Below are 19,659 nucleotides of genomic sequence, written 5' to 3' on the forward strand. Positions count from 1 at the left end.
AATTATATAATGCAACTTGAAAATTGAAGACAAAACACAGAATGAAGTAACACAGCTTGTTCATGAAGAGCATTAGAAAGATTATGGAATTTATGGCACATGCAACAGAAGGAAAATTATGGCACGATAGATGCATTGTCCAAATTTTCCAAAGGTAGCTTTTAGTTCTTGTACTTACTCCACTGTAACACCATAGACTGCATTTTTTTCTAGTGCTTATTCTTTATGAAGTGATTCAGATTTACTGGCCAAAATCCTCAACTGAATTGTAACTCACAACAGGTTAAGTCCCCTAAGGCAAACAAAGCTAACCATAGAGAAAGCACTCAAGAAAGAAGTCTTCTAGCAAGTAGCACAGAGGTGACATAAAGAACATTCAAGGGAAAAGGTATCTGGTGCATTTTCCTGCACTTACCTACCGATTCCAAATGCTCCATTTATCCCACTTCTGAAATGGTTAGAAATTATATGTCAGAACATATGGTTATCTGAAATAATAAGAAAAATATCTTAAGTTAACTCGAAAGTCAGCAAAATATTTGTGTGAACAAACTACAGCCTGAGTTGATGTAATAATAAGGTAATCAGTAGTTAACCTATGCATTCATTCTCTCCCGGATACTGCTTCTGATGAGGGGTATTAGATTCGCAGTAGTGTGAATGACTATGGAGTTTCCATTAGAAGGCATATCAGCTAACAAAGTGAAAATCCAGGAACACTTCAAACTAGAAAAGGGATTTTGTTTATGGCTATAGAGAGAAGTATATTTCCTTGAATATCCACAGCCTGCATAGTTTGACAATGTGAGGTCAACAAAAGCCCACCCAGAAGTACTGTCCTGATGTAGATATCCACAACAAAATAGTGAACTAAGAACCACCAGAAAGAGAGGCATGCCAGTGACCTACTATCTAAGTAGAATCAGAATAAAAACCAAAATAAAATGAAAAGGACTTCATTAATTGTGAAAGGAAAGCTAAGAAAACTACTCACTAGAAGAAAACATTCTGATGGGAAGGGGGGAAATGGATTCTCGTGTTGGTATTTAATAGTGCAATCAATAATAATTGTAATGGACACAGAAAAGGAAACATTCTTACAACCAAAACCTATAGATTTTTGAGGAGCTTGCAAGAAGTGATAATTTAAATGGAGTTACAAATATACCATCAGCCATTTCTTCAGGACTGACTTTTACATAAGATAAAAGCTGAAATTGACATCTCAGAGATAAAAGTTATGGGTAAGAAAATGCTATATGAGGAGTTAGGAAATATGTAAAAGTCAGAGGACAGTCATGAAATTAAGCATGTAGAACTATGGCAAAAAATTAATTAAATGTTTCATAAAAGTTGCAATGAGTTTTTGCTATATAAGGAGTTTTAGTCAAACTTGACCCCAAACTTCAGAGCTACAGACAAAGACAATATGAAATAAGCTTTCTAAATTGCCACTTACTGAGATGGTGTTGAAGCACAGAATGTTCATTTTCAATGGACCAGGCAACAGAAACATAGGTATTTATTTTATGTAAGAATAGGTAACATAAGAATGAAGTATAATCTGGAAAAAAAAAAAAAAAAAAAAAAAAAAAAGAAGCAGATTTCAATCAAATAGTATTTTCTTGAGAAAGTACAGATATAATTTTTGTTATAAAAATTATGAGTTAAACTCCTCAGATGTGCCTAAAAAAAAAAGTGGACAAGGAAGAATCAGTACTAATAACACATATTCTGAGTTATTTTTTAACTGAAGTATCTGACAGCATCATTCTGCTGTCCAGTCCTACTTGATGTGCCCACCACATTCTACATAGCATCCAACTGCTAGTCCAGAAAGCATAGGCTTTCCTCAAGTCCTGTCTTTTATCTCCCAGCTGTGTTCAAATGCCTTTGATATGCTACCAATGGCACTAGACACTGTTCAAGCAGGTGAATAAATCCCTGAGTGTTTTCTGTACCAATTAAATATAGAAAAGCATAAGAAGCAAGAATATTATGGCTGACATGCACAATCATTATCAAAATAAAAACACTTTCAGTGCTTCAGAAAGTAGAAACTTGACCTTTTCACAAAGGTTAAGTGTCATTGCACAAGAGTCTCTATCATAGCAAAGAGTGCTGCTGTAAGTCAGCACTTTAATTACCTGACTGATTTACACTTCCAGTTTATTTACCTCTTCTCAACAGCCAGCTCATCTTTCATCTTCTGTGTGCAATCACAAGCAGTGTGAAATGTTATTAAAATGGTTAGGCATAATTGATAAAGAGGCAATTTCCCAGCATGCTTAAATGACTTTCAGCAGGACTTGTTTTCTTAAGTTGTTTTTAAGATCCTGCCCTAAAGGTTCTCTAAAGCCTGGCTTCCAAACTCAAGACAGCTGTGGTTTCATGCAGAAGACACTGCCTAATTCAGTGGATTAATGTATGAGACTAGTACAGCAAAAATCTCTCAGTACAGAGGCAGGGTATGCAATGCAAAAGATCCACCTGGGAGGTAGGAAAAAACCTGACATGCTTGCAAGAAAGTAAATACAGAATTAGAGTATTTTTCATTATCCCTGTTCACTTGCAATTAAGAAAACTGGCATAACTGCCTCCTTACTAGTGATTCCAGAAGGGTAGCCTTGCTTGACTCTTTGCATAGATGTCCATTTTCAGTTAAATGTGGTCCATAGCCTTTCCTGATTACCTAAGGATGAAGGAAAAAAACCCTTTGCTTATCTTACTTCAGCTACTTCAAAACCATTTTTCCACAATATTCATTAAAATTGATTTGTCTTCCAAGGTGATTCTTATTTTATAGACCCATAAAGTGGACATAGAAATAAAGGCTTTAATCTGCATGTCTCGTTTTGAGGAGCAATTTTCTTTTAGGCAAAACTAAGGTCCTATTCCAAACAGCCTAATTTCTGATTACTACAGCCTGAGTAAGAGGCTGTTTTATTCTTATCAGCAGAATTTTATTAAAAGGGAACCTACAGCCTTCAGCAGACAAGAAACATTATCTGAACTCTGCCTTCATCACCTCATCAAAGCAGATTTATCGAAAATTGTGCATGTCTAAGGGACTGAGTACTTTGTTGAAAAGACTGTATTGCAAAGAAATGACATCTACATTATCAAGGACAGAATGTTACTAGATTTATAAACTGCCAGGCATCATAAAAGAAATTGCTGGCTGAAGCTATATACTGTTTGCCATGTGATGTCACACTGGATATAATGTAACAGGATCTGGCATATCAGTGGTACGATTAAAGGATAATATTAGTACTGTGCCTTTTTAACTAAGGAATAATTCAGTTCCTAGGGGATAAACGGGAAGACTGAAGAGCTAGGAGCTTATGACTTGAGATTACTGCAAAGAAAAATAATTCATTACTATATCTTCAACTCCTATTTTATGAATGTGCATCAAAAGTTGGTTTGATAATTGGTATTTGCAACTAGTCCTGAGTTTTAATAATGTATTTAGAATTTGCTTTTTGATTAGCTTAAGACAGTAATTTCATTAAACCTTAAAACATTCATTTTAGAAGAATCTGTGTTTAGAATGTCACTTGAAGAGATGGCATTTCAGTCTCTATTCACTAAAGAAGTCCAGTTATAAAGGGATCAGATTATCCATCTGCTTCAGCTCTCCAAGTCAAATCTCTTCTCAATTTTTTCTAACAGCCACAGTTTTCTTGAAATGAGTTACGCTAGCAGCGTGATGCTTCTCATCAGTAATTGCCTACTTCATATATTGATACATTAAACCTTACACCATAAAGACTGATTCTCTGTCTCTTTGGTCTCTGCATACATTTTACTGAATGTATCGTTTCTAGCATGTGTTCTATGCTTACAGCTGTAGAGACAGTACATGATGTACTAATAATACAGATAATAATACAGATTTTGAAAGCTTTGTTGAAAACAGCTTCTACATTTTACTGAGAAAATAATCTCCTTGGTCTCTACTGCCAGTATCTCTGGTTCCAGAAATTATTCTATCAGGGGAAAACAAACTGAAGTCCTAGTGCTCTCAGTAGCAAAACTGTAACTGCAGTGAATCTAGGAATTTATTTTTTATCTTTTTTGTCTGCAAATGGTATCTACCAACAATCACACCACTGTTAAGAAGAGCTATGTACAGAATTGATTTGCAAAACTAAATGTGTATCAGCAATAATGCATTTTTGCATTCTGCTAGGAATCAAAACAACTATCCCATGATACATTGAAGCAGATAGTTAGGTACTAGCCCATTGACAATGGAGACAGGACTCTCAGGGGGATTTGTGCTGGTTCCAGTCAAGGCCAGCACCTTATTTTCCTCAACACACTCCCAGAATCAAGCCATGAAAAGACAGCAGCTGCCACCAACAAGCAACAGAAATACAAGGAGAAAGGATTCACCCTAAAACAGCAGGTGAGTGAGGAGCTGAACCCAGTATTTCATAAATGACCTAGCTGTCAAATGACTGAGAGTGACTGGCATATGGAAGATACAGTGCTGTGATGGGGTTTAAGGGACCATCACACTGATTCTTCTTTAGGATGCCACTACTGGTCTTGGAAGCTGACTTACACCAAGGAATCTACAAAGCACCGGAAAATGTGCTCATGCTCAGACATGAATCCAGTGTTACGATTAACTGGCATGATTTTGTCTTGAAGTAGTAGCCTGCTCTCAGACAACTCTGGGGCACAGTTCAAGGAACAGCATGTACAAGGGACTGTTCCTAATAATAGGCAACCAACCTAATGGGAATCATCCTGGCTGTGGGGTGGGAGGTATGGGATAGAGCCTGGGATGTAAGCTGTGCATGCTGTTTGGCCCTAGAAACAGTGAAATGTTCCTGGACTGTTTATTTACCAGTAGAGATATAGCCTGGAACTAGCTTTAGTTAGCTTCAGTTCTCCGGCTTTAAGGTAACGCTACCAACATCTTTTGCAAAGCATTTTGTCATCTATTTAGAAAAAATATTGGTTAAAATGAGACTTGGTTATTACGTTCTCTCAGCCCAACTAAAGTTCTATTAAGAAAAGAATCACTCTTTCACTATGTTCAGGTCTTCTCATTTTCAAAACCCTTCCCATCTTAGCTCCCCACTACTTAATGATTTTCATCTCTTATCACATTACCATCAATGCACTCCCTCTTTTCTGCAGATGATGCCAGCCCTAGTTGTTGCCTTGCCTTACTTCTGCCCAAAATATCTCTGTGCTTCCTACTGAGACAGTGTACTGGTGCTGGCTGATTAATTTACTACATTCCTACCTTCAGTTGCCTCTGAGGGCCTACTTCTATGTAACTTTTACAGCAAGTCAGTCAATATATAACTTAGAAGTGAACAGCTCAATAAAACTAAAGTTTATTATAGTCACTAAAAAAAAAAAATAAGCAGAGGTATGTGGTTTTTTCCTCTGTTAAGTCCTTTGTTGGTTTTTTTTACTGAAAAAAAAACAAACAAACCATTGAGACAAGTATCATACCTATCTCTTTAAGTTTACAAGCTTATAAACTTATAGGTTCCAAGCAGAATGGTATAAAAGTATCATAAATTACAACATAATTAGTATTGCATCAAACTTGGTAGTACACTACCACACCAGCACGACCCAGCTCTAGACATAATATATATCCTGGTTGTGTTGTTGCTTGCCAGAACAGGTATAGTTACAAACCCAAACCTGCAATATTGTGGGTTTAGGTGTATTTCAGAATTTTTTTGTAACTAGAAACTGAACATGTTTATAACAAACTTGTAATCACTAATCCCTTTTACCAGTTGAGAATAACAACAGGTGTCATTTTGTCATAATTTTCAAACCACTTGCCACTGCTTTGTTTCCAAGTTGCATGAAACATTATTATAATTTATGTGTGCAGCCTGGCTCTTAGCACTACTCAATCTTTAATGTCCCCGTTATGTTGCTCTAATAGGTATTCTTTCATACAACTGTTTTTCTCCCTTCTCAAACATAATGAATCTCTAAGTCCAAGACCTGTATTTCTGTTTCTTCTAACATTTTCTTCTCATCTTCATCATTGTTCTACTGTGAAGCTTCTCTGACATTAAAGCAGAAACAAAAGGGTTTATTTCTGGGTCTAAACATTTTCCTGCAACTTTCTTGGTAATCTAAAAGTTCCTCTATTACATGGATTTTTCATAATTTGATCACAACTAGCCAAGTCCAGTAGTCACTCTGAGCAAAAGTCCTATAATTGCATATCAGCTGCATATGTTACAGATTATATAGAATTCTAAAGCATTACTGTTGGCCTCAAAGCATTGTTATTAAAGGTAGTTTACAAAAGTAACTGAAATAAATACGCAGTCATTACACTAGTATATGTAACCTGCCATATAAGTTCTCCTTTCTTAAAATTATCAGAGTAAAGTTGTATGCTCCCAGAGTAGAGCTGAAAGCAAGGAGGAATACCCAAGAATAGCTCAACTGTCATGGGATGTTTATTTCAGGATACTTGAATCCAGCCTCTTTTTTCCTCCCACTTTGGACAGGAGAGGGTACTTTCTGAGATTAAGACACCAGAATCTAATTAACTACCTGTGCGCCAGGGATCTTTTCCTTTGAAAAAACAAATAAACAAACCCCATAACAAAAAACAGACAAAACACAAAACAAAACCAAAACAAGAAGAAAGAAAGAAAAAAAAAGCTGCTTCTACTCTCATGGAAGAAATACGAGGTTTACTGGAAGAGCACTTCTCAGCATCTAAAGCTATGAGAAAAAATGGAGTCACAGCAATATTCAATACCTAATACTGCTGCCAAGCATTAGGCAACCTCCTACTGTGTGACCACTGTGTCTAATAATTTTCCTAGTTTAGCTGTATGAATCAAGAATATATTTCTTAAAAAAAAGTTTCCTTTGTTCTTTTGAGAATGTAGGTTATATATCTTGTTTCATAATGAATAATATGAATAATTATGTATTCAGAAACAAGCATGGCTCTAATATTTTAAAGTAAAAAAGGAGCTTTGCTTAACTGCTTAACTGCTACTTTGCAGATCCCTGTTTTAGGTCAGAGACGTTGCAGTCAATGCATAAATACATTAAAAGCTCAGGTACCCATATATAATTAAAACAGCATAGCAGCAATAATTCTTACATGTATATTTGCCATTGCTGTACATAATCAGGTGTTCTAGCCCTCTTAGTCAAAGCAGATAATAGTAAGAAGGAAGTAATGTGCTTTTAATTTATCCAGTGGCTGGCTGCTTAAAGATCTCACAGAGGATAGAGATGAAGTAATTCTCTTTACTCTTGGTGAAGGGACGTGAACCTGTTACCATCACTGAAAACACATGAAAAAGAGGATGCTATGGGATGACACAGGTAAGAAGACTGAATCCCCTGCAGCTAAACAGGAATCTTTGTATTCTGCTTTGCAGGAATAACTCACTATACCCTATACAACTGCACCTAGAATAGAATGCTGAGTTACAAGGTCTATTCCATTACTTTTTAAATTACAAAATTTATAAAAATTTGGTAACGCAGGAAACGGAAGCTGGAAAGTTCCCTAATGTAAAGCCCACAGAGGGACACTAGATGCCTTAGTTGCTAAGCAGAGGTAAATTGAAAGCTACTGTAGCCTTCTAGCCCAGTAATACTGTATTGCCATTGCTAGGAACAGGCCACTGAGTTTGCAAGTCCTCAAAGCAGAGTCTTGTCAGACTTGTCTTGTCTGAACCTGTCTTGAATGCTTACATATTTATTTTTATTTGCTTTAGCTGTGACAACAATTGGTCTAATTTATTTTTTCTAAAAAAAATGATAATCATATTTTTCTTTTCTAATGGCTGTGTTTGAGTTAGCTTACATTTGATTATTTCTATGTTAGGCTTACAGTTTTTGTACAAATAGTAGTAGTAAGCAGTTACTCCTTTTATAACGAGGTATTTATGACTGATGTAGTGATGTTGTGTAGAGAAATACAGTCCTGGTCTGATAGTGGAAGCCCTGAGAACTGGGAACATGGGATGTAGAAGAAGGAGCACAGGCACAGGATGATCAGAGACAGGGTCCAGGCTGATAATGGAGATCCAATGGCTCTAATAAACACACCCACAGCTGGTTCAAGAAATGCAGACCAGGAACTGAACAACTAGTTTTAGGCATGACAGAACAACAAACAAGGCTCTGACAGACATAAAATGCACCACATCATACACTAAATTTGAATGTAACTTGCAGACTAAGAGCAAGATTTAAAAGCATGTTATCAAGTATAGGAGCATTGACATTATGCTCCTTTCAGCAAAGGGCTTGAATGCCCCCACACATACACACCAAACTACAGCCATTGAAGTTAGGATCCAGACAGGCGGTGGAAGGGTGAACACGGCATGAAGGGAAGGAGAGGAGATTAGGAGTTGTGTGTGTAACACAACCCTGTGTTTGTTTACTGCATTTGGTAAAGACACTGTCCATGTTTGCTGTTCTTAAGATGTGCAGACAATGTAGCAGCTGGATTAATCTGCAACCAGCATGTTGAAAAAGGGCAATATTCATTCCAAAATCAGTAAGCACATTGCTGATTTTTCATTTTTAACTTTTGCTATTAAGTGGCAAAATATTGGGAAAAGATACTCAGATACACATAATACCTAACAAAGGAAAGACATGGCATTTAAAAAGAAACACACTCCCCTTTCATTTATATGATGTTTTTTACAGGATTGTGTTTCTCTTGAAACTAGATTGATTGCATAGACTCCAAACATTAAAGCTTCTGTTTAAAGCAAATGAACAAACAATTTATCTTTGCCACGTACAGAAAACAGTTTTGAACGTTTTTAGAAATTATATGCTCAGAGTGATAAAGTAATCACTAGGAAAAGCAAGTGGGTCTATCCCATGTACAAATTTATACTATTAAAAAGACTATTTATCATTCTTGTCTAAAAACCATAGTTCATTTAGAAAAAGTACCCTTTCCATCACCACAGTTAGAGTCCGGAATTTAAAGAACTCTCACATAGCTCTCTTGGTTTTGGGTGTGGATTAGGCACTGTATGATTTTTCTTTAAATGAGCACATTCTGAAGAATTTTGTTTTCTCCTGACAAACTAATATAGAGTCTGACACATTAGGGAAGTAAGTACAAAAGGTGTTCAAATAAATAATTTCAGTCATTCACCTTTCTGTGTAGATAACATTTCAGTTAATACTGGAAAATTATGGAATGCTGCAAAGTATTAAACCTCACAGAATGTAAGAATACAAGCTGGGAGTTACTTCCAGCAGAGTCTGATACCTTAATCATACTGAAGAGTATTTGGTTTTGAGGATAACATCACTAGAAGAAAAATAACTAGTTATTTGTGCTAACTGCTGCTCAGCATGTGTAAAGCTTCCACAACTTGGTCCTACATATTTATTCAGAACTCAAAGAATGTATCAATTCTAGAAAGATTTAATTAAATTTACCACATTAGTAACAAAATATTTTGAGAACTGAAAAGTTAACTTAGGGAACTGAACTTCTGAAATTAAAGTATTACGCTTTTCTATGTCATGTTCATGCCTTCATCTTTCAGGAAAAATGGAACAGTAGGATTCTTAAAGGTTGGTTTTGATCACCCTGACAAAGTAAGTAGGCTATTTGCACGCATCACTTGGATTAATTCTGCAAGTACATATCTGTGGGAAGGAGTTAGTTCACAGCAGTGACAATATGGGGGTTTTGGACAGAAGTGTTTGAGGCAGAGTGGAATCCGTGTTGATTAGGCCTTTGAAAGTTTTTCTGTATGTCTTGGCAGTATGTGAGGAGCAGGAATCATGATTTTCTACATAGTCTAAGACTAGTTTTGTATAAATCTTTTCAATTTCAACCTGTTTGCCTCATCTAGAGTGTTCTGTCATTGAGTGCTCCAGTTTCCATCCTCCCCAGCTCCATCCACTGTTAGAAGCAAGAAATCTCTGGCCACTCTAAGAATGTAGAGGAAGTAGCAATTTAAGAGGTAGTGTATAAATATGAATCGTCAATGTGTGGCAATGAAGACTCACCACATTTTCTACCATGGGTCTTTTCAAACAGCATTTAAATGACAGGCATGGCATAAAATTATAGACCACATTTATTTGATTTCTTTAGTTGTATCTATGCTATAAATTAATAAAGTAAAACAAAAGCTGAGAAGTTGGGGCTTTTTTGTTCCTGGAAGAGAATGGCTTGCATCCATGGCTCCTAAAACATCCCCCCAAAACAGAGGGGTCATGTCTCTATCTATTAACATGCCTTTAGCAAAAATAACTTCCTTTCTACCACATGTAGTTCAGAGAAGAACAAACATGACTGAGGTCTAATGAAATCAGTGTTGGATGAAAAAGAAGTCATGTATACAAGACACACTTTTATAAGTGTCACCGTGCATGAAGAAATACTAGCCCTTCTTCTATGTCCCAACAAAGCATGCAAAAACAGAAGTCCAGTAGCAGTGACAAGCTTCTCCTACCATGCAAAAAAGTTTATTATAAAAGCTTACTGAGTGTAAATACAGTCTCAGAAGCCACAAGCGCACTGAAGCCACTGTGAAGCAAAGGCTCATTTATGGGATCACCTTCACAGCTCTATGATTACACTAGTGCTCTACTGTTTTATACAAGAGGACGGTGTCCTCTAACCTATCTGGTGAGAATATTTTTTGGGGAATTACCCTGATCTCTACCGTCACTGCAGCACTTTTGTTTAACTATTACTTTTTTTTTTTTTACTGGAAAATGCTGTAGGCAGAAGATAATCTGGATATAAAGCTTTTCAGCTACATAAAACTGGTGTTGAAAAGAGCAAGACCTCAAGTTTTCTTCACGACTATGTAAGTTATGCTCCTTTACACTTCATGTGATACAATTGGTATTCTAGAACAAGATTTTAGCTAAACACCTTAGAGTACGCTGGTTAATGTATTTTATACAAAGCTTTTGAGTTTCTTTTAGTAAACAACAGGATAAAACAAACAAGTCTTTTATTACATTTAAAATGCTGATCTCTGAGCTGTTATTAATTTTAGGGTAGGATGGAGGGAAATAAAGACTGAAATTGCAAAATACTCTGGTACTGGAACACCTACAGTAAAAGCATTTTAAAACTTCTATATCAAACATTTCTGCATGTCATGGGTGTACTTTCTTATGCTTATCTGCAAGTACCACATTACAATCTGATGAGTCAGAGATAAACAATTTTTGACCAAAGCCGTTAAGTTTCATAAGGGAAACACTCATCCTAGTAAATCTGGCATAAGCATAATCTTCTGTAGTTTCTTTTCTCTTTAAGACACAAATACCCTCTAATGAGAAAAAATCTTCAGCATGTTGCAGTTCTTCAAAATTTCTAACATTAGAAGTTGTCTTTGGCAATGGCATATTACAGCAGTAAAGGTATGTGTACTTTTCGTAAATGCAAAATAACTTGGAATATTGGGTAAAAATTGACATATTTCTGTTTTATCAAGGGGTTTGGGATTCTGAATTGAACCTTATGATATTTAACTAACTTCAGGGCATATGTTTTTTGGAAAAAATTCTACGGATTCTGAAAAAAAAAGCAATCAAAAATTTGGGGTTTACTTCCAATACTACCTCAGTTAACATTTACAAAGGTTTAGCCACTAGATATTATTTAGCACATTATTTAGTATAAATAGTTTTGTTATCTCCGTTCAGAATCATAAGTTGCATTTTTGAACATTCAGGCCTTAATTCACTGTTTGTTTAATGTCAACTACAGTAATTCTTTCAGACATCTCTCATGCTTGAATGTAAGTATCCTGCTAAATATTTACTGAATTACACAAACACTTCAACATTCAGCCACATCAAGCAATCATAAGAGTAAATTCCATTTATGATTTTTTTGTCTCTTTTTTATTCTTTGAAAAGAAGGATTTCTGCTTATTTCTCTTATTAAAAAAGTAAGTTTTGTTGAACACAACATAAAGTCTTTTACAGATGCCTGCTGACATGTTTATTAAGCATTTTAAGTGCTTAATAACCATTATTTTCCCCTCCCTTTATTGAAGAAGGGAACTATACAGTACATAGCTCAACACACAGCTCTTTTAAAAGAGCAGTTCTAGTTTTTTCTTCTCTATGGCAGTTATTATCCATTCCTTTGATGTCATTTTTTTCTACCTGTGTAAGCCATTTTAAACGCCTCTGCTGTATTTCTGAGTTGCGATTGCTTTAATGAATATTCACAATCACGTTTTTATGTGAAATCATTCCCTCCTTTGGCTATTCTAGGACGAATTTACTTCATAATAATGGCATTAAACACAGAATAAATTAAATGTGTTTTTTTATTGATCTATCCTGTGTTTTCAAGTCAATTTTCTATACTGTATTGTTACAACTGAAGAAGAAATAATTTACATAACTCAGTATTTGCTAATATTATACAACAAACTATAAAAGATTTCATATAATTATGAAACAAAGAAATGTAGTTATTGAGTTAGTTTACAGTTAATTTTCCCACAATCAGTGGCGTAACATTTAAGGAAATGATAAAATGAGTATATAATCAATATTCTTTGGTATTGCAGATCTACCTAATGTAAGCTTTAAATATATATGGAAAGCCAGATAATTTGTAAAGCAAAGCCTTGAAAGATATAGAATGATAAATTAAGGTAATTTGTGTGAATATTTTGAAACTGTGATAATTCGTACAATGACTACATTGTAGTGATGGTACATTCAAAAACCTCACACACCTAGTAAAATGAGGTTGTCCAGTTTTGAACTCTGTCTAATGCAAACGTTGTTGTGTAAACCCTATGGACAGATTAAGATGAGATTGTATGCCAGATTTGAATGTGCAATCCCTACGTTCATATTACAGTAAGTAAAAGACACCCTTGAGCTTTGGATCTTCATTGTGTCATCATAATGGCACAAAAAGACAAGTCAAGGAAAGGGCACTTGACATCATACATGTAAGTAACAGACAGAACCTGATAAAAATGTTTAGCAAAAACATTCATTTGAAATAAACTGCTTTTAACTGGAACGCCATAAATTTCACTTAAGGAAACTACCATTCCTGTGGTTGTGGGAACTTCTATAGACTTTACTGAATTATACAATGCAATGTGATACAATGCAGTAACAGAGGTCTAGAATTAAAGCAGTAGATAAATGGAAGAAAACTGACACATGTGGACTCAGGAAGAGAAGAGAGGGGAGAAGATGACAATGGAGATAGGTGTGATTGCACAGCTGACTGCTCTAAGGGTCTCAGAATTATTGATAACAGTTAATGGGAAAACAGAGAGGATACTCAACAAAATTAATTAGGGAAAAGAAAAAGCACATGTGTGGCATCTGGCATTTTTACACAGCTGCTGTAAGGGCCTCTTGCCGATTAGAAGAAAAACACAGCAGGTAGGTTGCTTTGTCTTTGACTACAGTGCCACTGAAAAAAGGGAACATGGTTTTTTCTCCTGCCTTGTATCATTTATAGTTTGCCTCCACAGCTGGTGGCTGAGATGTATTACTGTACCGTTTCTCAAAGCTTCCCTCTGACCTTTGTTGATCTGTATTCTATTAACTACCTTGCTCTCTTAGATGCATCAACTGAATTGCCTGACTGAAACAAGGGACAAAACTAATACTAGTAAGGTTAGTACTATCACTAGTTCACTGAGACTTGGAAATATTTTCCTTGCATCCACTCTTCCTTGACTTCACTGTATGGTTTTGACAAAAATGATCAAATTTTTTTTCCACAGTACAGAATGTCTCATTACATACCAGGCACACTTTTCTGCCTTTGAGTTCTACATGGATGAATGGCTTTCTAAGTCTGCCTGATAGTTTCTGGTAAACTAAAAATCCAAATTATCAATGCTGTGCTTTAAAACTGGTTTCTTTCCTTATATGGGCTCCTGGTTACTCACAAATAACATGGTTTTCCAGAACCGGAACTTTTGTCTGGCTCATGAACAATTCCAGTATATGTCAGATAATCACAACAAATTAACTAGATGCACAATTTAGTTGTAACTCATGTTAAATGGGAAAAACTATAGAAATTAAATAAGCAAAATTGTTTAATTCTAATTCTTTCTTATTGGTGACCTGTGTAGTCATCAAATAGCTGAGCAAGATGATACAATATGTAAGTGTACCCAACAAGTACTGACTTCTTAAGAGTTTTTTGACCATTTTTGTACAAGTATAAGCAGCAACACAAACTAAAAATACAAGTTTATTGTAATATACTGGCTTGGCTTGAGTATTACAATGGTAATTACACACAGAAACACATGTATTGTACATATGTTTCAATAGCTTACTAAGTTCAAGATTTGCACATGATAAAATGGAAAGGGAAGTCATGGGCTTAGTCTCTTCACCCTGAAAACGTAACAGTAATGGAGTTACTTTGAGGATACTGCCTCACTGAGGATTAAGGCAGCTATAATTCTGCTTTTCCCAGTATTTATAACGTTTAACAGCATCTCTGTTTGCCGATTTGCTTTTATGATGAAAGCTGCATAGAAGGATTATTTATTGCCTCTGAGTTCTGTGCTGTTATCCTTTTTGCTCTTCAAACCTTGCTAGGCCAATTAATATTCCTTATCTCTAAGAAGGGTAGTTCTTCTTATCCCCAAATACATGTGGTTTTACAGCAGCTCCCAACACACCAATTATTCTAGAATACCAGTATGATTTCATTATATTATGGATAAGTGCAGACTTTGTTCTACCTATGAAACTAAAAAAAAAAAATGCAGAACATAATACTTCAACATTTTGCTTTTTGCATTCTGCTTCAATTTTTCTATCTTATCCTTTTATAGAAAAATGGGTACTCAACACAGCTGAAAGCAAAAATCTAACATTTAAATATCTAGTGAAACTATAATGAATATATTTATTTTTTTCAAAAGGAATATTGTCATTTTCTGTTCACAGTTGAAGCCAAATCAATGAGAATTTACTCAGGTAACTGAGTAGTGGTGAAAGGGGGACGTAAAGAGTTCAAATCATGCACAAGAACTGATACTCAGCTTCACACAGATGCTGCTCAACCCAGTGACCTGGATTTTCAGCAGATGTCACATGGGCCTTCTAGACCTATAGTAAAATGGATCTGTATTAATAATTCATTACTGCCTTTCCTCTCTAAACACTACAGCCATTTATGTAATATTGAGAAACTCCAGTGTTGTGCTCTTTATGCCACCATCTTACATAAAGAAATGTACATCTACCTCACTTCTCCTTTCTCCAGGCTCTACAACTGCAATACATTATTTAATGATAAACAACATTATCTCCTGTCAGTACTGATTAGAAATGTGGTTGCTTAGCACCATCACACAATTGTAGTACTGAATATGGAATAAAACAAAAAAAATTAATTAATTATATTTTGATGCCTTATAAAATTTGATAAAACAAAGTTTGTAATTTGATAGAAGATGAAGTGCCTCTCCTATATGGGCAGACCACTACATTTGGTAGAACCCATTCTGCATCTTTTTTTAAAGCACCCTTTTACAAGCTTCTTTTTTGTACTCTGCTCAGAAGGCTGCATTATGGCATTACTTACAAATTACAGTGGATTCACCCTGAAACATGAAAATCTCAACTGTAAGGCATATTTAGCTTACATGTAAAAACAGTCTGAACCACAAATTTCTCAATGTGAAAGTTCATAGAATTAACTCTATGTAATTAATTACTAATATTCACATTGTTTCAGAAATATTAGAAAGCATTTCATATTCATCAAAGTACAACTGTATTTAAGAGCTGCTGCTTATAGCACCAATCATTGCAAAAGGTCAGGATATAACATTCATTGCCCATTTTTCTAGTTCCAAAATGTTTCAAAGTGATTTACAGTTGTGACATTTTGCATATGTTTAAGTTTTAGGTATAAGTAACAAACTAAAATATATATCAATAAACAGATAAATCCTTGTAAGTGATTTCCTAAATTTTTCCACTTAGAGTGACCAGGTAAGGGGATGATAGCCCTCACTCTGCAATAAAGTGCATTTAATTTTAAGAAGAAATGACATTGATATTTTATCCTATTTTTATATAAAAGCTATTTAAGGCTACAACTATATATATTTAGAGCAGTAGGTCAAAAAAACCAGAAAACACTGTCTTACCATAATTTCACCAATGTATTTTTTTTCCCGTCTTGATGGAAACTGCAGAAAGATTTCCCCATAAGAATCACAGAATGTATGATCCATCTCACTCAATTTTGACATATAAATTCAGACCACTACATTTACTGATTCATCAAGTTCAGTGGAGGGAGCTAGGTACACTCATTTACAGAATAAAACAGATTTCTCTTGAATGTCTTTCTCACTCCATTTGCTGAAGTGGGGCTGGTTAATATTTCCTCATAAGAAGAACAACAATTTACCATTTTAAAAAATAAAACTTTAACATTTCCCTCTTAAAAGCATGTCTTTGTCATTAGGGCCTTTTTCTAAGAATTGCCTTCTAAAAACCAATTTGACAGCCTATCCTTGTCTATGTACATTTATATTTTGTGATCTGTTCTGAAAGTATTTCAAAAACACGGACAATATTCTCTGTCTTGAAGGACAAACTTATAAAGAAAATTAAAATTCTTTTACTCATCTTCTGTATCTGTAGCTTATTTGATATATGATTACAGGCAAAAATACATGTGTGCAATATATGAACACTCTCAAAGATATATACTCCCTTTTTTTCCTATCTTTCTCCTGAAATGCTTTGTGTTCCATTCATTTGAAACCGTTCCAGAGATGAGTACAGGATGTCTGGTTTTACAGCCAAACCAGAGGCACTCCTTATAACTGTGATCTGGGAAATGGAGCCACTCATTTTACAGCCGAACACACCTCTGTCTTCCACAATGTCTCTACAATGTATTATATTATGTCCCTGTAATGTTTTATACTGTAATCTATAATGCATTTTTTTATTTTAATCTTTCAGTTCTTGTTCAAGACAGTAGATATCATATCCTAAGGTTCATGCTGCAGAATGCCAGCAACGCTGACATCTTTTTATGTAGAAGAAAGTCCAAATGTCACTTAAGAACTTGTGGGTGGCAGACTGGGAAAATTCTCTCTGTAGCCATAGGCAGGGTGTTAGTTACCTTGCTCTGCACGGTCGCTACATTGTTGCATCGCATGGTTAGAAAGAGAGGTTCATGGCGATGGCAGTGTAGGCTGGCATGAATAGGTTAACCAAAACAGAAGAAAACGGAATTTTAAACTTCCTTTAAAGACCAGTTCTTCCAAGTTCAGGCTGGAGCATAGAAGACTGACATAAGTAAAGACAAGACACTTTAAATGATCTATGGGGTTAGGGGGTTGCTTTTTGAATTTTGACGAGGATACTCTTTTTGGAGGCCTTGTTAAGTTCTGAGATTATGTGGGAAGGAAGGGAAGAGAGCTGACAGCGGTAAACTGGGAAAACAAAGCTTTTCCAGTATTTTCTGTCAAAGAAGAGCTCAGCCATACTTTTATTTCAGTGTCATTGGCTGCTTTAAGTTGCCAGGTAGTATTTTACATTTTTTCTGTATTTTCAAAACTCTCATCATTGCCACTGCTGGATGGCTGGAATAGATGCCCGGTCATTGGCTGCCAAGACATCAGGAATATGCTCATCTGATGGCAAATATAGTATCACACGCACCATAGAGGGGACTTAAACAGTAAAAAGAATATAGACACTTGTGGGTTGATATATGACACATTATTCTAGAAATAGGTCATGTTCTTGCCAACAGACATTACACTACCACATCCAACTCTATCAAAGAGGTTTTAGAAGAGGTGGGAAGATGATTTTTTGAAATAAATCTATATTTTTACTCATCTACATCATATTAAGAAATAGAAGAATAAGGAAGGTACAGTTTTAATTAGTTCCATGTGTAAGCCATTCACTGCATAGGAAATGAGAGGGTTAGGGGAAGTTCAAGTATTTATTGTAATTACTTGTTTAGGAATCAAAATAAATAATAATAAAAACAGGTTATGACTTTCATAACTAGGTGATGTGTTCTAAGGGCAAAAAAGGCAGTATGATCCAGTGAGCAAATTACAGGCTGAATCATGTTGTAGTTTATATTTTAATAGCAACCTGTAATGTTTATGTGGGCGTTAAAGCCTAGGTTTTGGGGTTTTTACTTTTAAAGATTAACTGATATTTCAGAAGGAAAATTATTTATTTGGAGGATCTGTGGTAGATTCTTTCAATTTTTTGTTCTTTGAATATAAAGATCACGATGTAAAGAAGGAATTTTAAGTAGATCTGGTTGTTCTTACAGAAAGACAAATACCTTCACTTTGGTTTGAGCCTTATTTCTGAGGAAAGCAACATGGGATAAATCATAATTCTGTGAAGGCAGAGTACATAAGGAGGACATTTTATGCAGTCCACTTTAGTTGTCTAACTTTACTAGTTGTACTGCCTTCTTAAATGTTGCAGGCTAGTTAGATCTTTATTCGGGGTTACACTTCCATTATTTTGAATTCTACCACCATATGCAGAGCCTGAACTATTCGTGGTGTTCAACTGTCATGCTTGTAATGACATATATATGGTCTGATTAAAGGAACTTGTAAGGAGGAGCACTTGTTGCAATGAATATTCTTTGTATGGTGAAAGAGTTAATCTTAACTGTCCCAAAGTCCAATAATTCAAGATTAGGTGATAATATATATATCGCGTACACAATGCTTGATTTCACATATGTAGAGATAATTTCTCAATGTTATGTATTTTTTATTTTGTTTAGTCTTGATCGGTGATATAAAGCTATAGTTCTTGACTGCTAAGCTGTTACTAAAGGAAATAGCATCATGTTTGTAGGCATATATATCATTTATATATATAAAAACATATACAGTTTATATAAGCAGAACATATATAGCAGAGATTGCAATTCTTAAAATTAAGATAGTGTCTTGAAACTGAATTAGATATAAATTGCTGGAGAAGTTTGTTTCCATTGGAGAACACCTTCAAAATAATTATAAAAATATTCTAATTGCCTTTTAAATGTGTTTTCCAGCAGTCATGGTGATTTGCACACACTTTTTCCTTTTAATAGCAGCAGAATGACAGTCAGGCTATTTCATTAGAAAATGACATAATCATTAAGAATGTTTTCAGTACCAGGACATCTCATAAATTCTGGCATATGAAATCATATTCCAGATTATGAACTTATTTACAAGACTCTAATTTATTTTTTTAACAGCAGTATCATTACTTTTCCTGTCTTTCATGCAGGTGTTCATAACTTAGACTAAATTCAAATTTCTTAGCAATGTTGAAAGAAGGATATTTCAGAAATGTATTGACAAAAGAGGAAAAAAAGAAAATATGAACACACAGGAAAAGTGTTTATGTCAAAAATTTTGCTATATGATCTGGACAAGATAATCAATTTTTATTCATTCACAGTAATTAGGCACAACCTGCAATAATAGGGAGTATTATTTATCAGAAACTGAAGTTGTCTGTTAATGATGAACTATTGGATGTTTTTATATTTCAGCAAAAGCTTTTACATTATCTTCAGTTTGCAAGACTAACGCTAATTACTGTACAGATTAATAGCTGTTAAGTATGTCCTACATTCATTCCTACATT

The 19,659-nt window shown here is 35.0% G+C and overlaps 1 long non-coding RNA gene across 1 annotated transcript in view; it reads right to left on the reverse strand.

The window, feature by feature from the left end:
- The window catches only part of LOC308059684, a 48,385-nt gene extending 28,742 nt beyond the window's left edge, over positions 1–19,643 (reverse strand). The window contains exon 1 of the long non-coding RNA XR_013926371.1: positions 416–19,643. This is a non-coding gene — a long non-coding RNA (uncharacterized lncRNA). The remainder of the gene's footprint in view (positions 1–415) is intronic.
- Positions 19,644–19,659: the final 16 nt, after the last annotated feature.

This window comes from Falco punctatus, assembly GCF_963210335.1.
Source record: "Falco punctatus genome assembly, chromosome: 2".
Classification (NCBI taxonomy): domain Eukaryota; kingdom Metazoa; phylum Chordata; class Aves; order Falconiformes; family Falconidae; genus Falco; species Falco punctatus.